Here is a 1,528-nt window from a genome sequence, read left to right on the forward strand (position 1 = left end):
ATTTTGCAGATGAGGAAACAGAAGCAATATGTTTAAGTGACTTGCCCAGGATTACAAAGATCAGATTTGAACTCAGGAAGGGGAGTCTTTTTTTTTTTACTGGGTAAAGATTTTATTAACCTTTTTTCCAAACTTTAATTCCAGGCTTGTTCAGCATAGTTAGGCTGCAAAGAATGAATTGTGTATAAGCAATAAATGAAAAGAGCTGCAATGTCCAACGGGCTTCAAAATATTAAAGATCTAATTCTCTAGATCCATAAACAAAAACAAGAAAAGGAAAGGAAAAAGGGGGGGGGGGAAACAGTCACATGATATAAAATAGCAGCCACATATCACTTTCAAGTTTTAACTTTCAGAAGTTGATTCTCAATTCAATTTGCCTCGTTCTTAGAAGCTTCGTCAAAATTCTCAACAAGATCTGAGTCTTCATCATCATCATCTTCCCCAGTAGCAAGTGGTGCTTTTCCACCAGCAGGCTGTTTGGGCAGAGCCTCTGCCAGTCTTAAGCTAGTCACACTGTCAGCTCCAAGCTGGATTAAGATGCTGGAGAGCATCTCTGTTAGCTGCTTTGACTCAGCATGACCTGTAACTGTGAAAGTGTTTGCTGCCAATGATGCCTGAACTTTAGGATTGGTAAAGTAGACCACTGTCTCCTGGTTGGTAAACATATTCATAGAGATATTGTATACTCCTTGTTTCTTTGAGGAAAATGGAAGTTTCTTATCATCTGCTGTAGTTCTTCTGTGAACCATCTTCTTTCTCTGAGCAGTTCCTTAGCTTGGCAAGTTTCTCTTGGTTCATAATCGTTTCTTTCATCTTGCCAGAATGAAAACAGAGCTGTGCAGATGACCAGGGTGTTATTCATGGGGTCACAGGTGGGAGAAGGCAGAATCTTCTTGAACCCAGGTTTGATACTATCCCCTTTGCCACCGAGTTGGATTAAGGAAGATCAAAACCCTTTTCTAAAACTTGACTCACTACAAGACTGAATCTATGTAGTTTATGACATCAATGAAAATACATAAAATTGATTAGTTATTACTCTGATGCTGATATGGAAGAAGTGTGGGATACAGGAGGGAAAGTTCTAAACATAGAGTCAGAAGAGATCTTGGGTTCAAATCCTCACTCTGACAAGTCTTCAATCTATTAGCAAATCACAATCTCGTTAAAGTTCCGTTTTCTCTTCTAAAAAATAATACACATAATATTTCCCCCAGGGGGTTGTTGAGAGGATCAAATGAAACAGTAGATGGAAACTTTTTGCTAAACCTTAAAGCACTATATACTTTTCAGATGTTATTAACACAAGCTTGCAGAAAAGTAAGTTGAGGTTGAATAGAGTACTAATTACTGTCAACTATAAGCTAAAACAATGTGACTCACGTGGGTTGTGTCCACACTTGCCACCTGGTTGGGATGTTTTGACTGAAGTGAAAGATCGGGGCCTTTCAAGTTGTTTTTAAAAGCGAAATTCAATCAAACAACCATTTTGCTCCCTGTAATGCCCATCCATGGATAATGATTA

General features: G+C 38.5%; 1 pseudogene; it reads right to left on the reverse strand.

Annotated features, from left to right (window-relative positions):
* Positions 1-371: 371 nt before the first annotated feature.
* Positions 372-801, reverse strand: LOC100620025 (transcription factor BTF3-like; annotated as a pseudogene).
* Between the last annotated feature and the right edge of the window lie 727 nt (positions 802-1,528).

Source organism: Monodelphis domestica, chromosome 2, assembly GCF_027887165.1.
Source record: "Monodelphis domestica isolate mMonDom1 chromosome 2, mMonDom1.pri, whole genome shotgun sequence".
Taxonomy (NCBI): Eukaryota; Metazoa; Chordata; class Mammalia; order Didelphimorphia; family Didelphidae; genus Monodelphis; species Monodelphis domestica.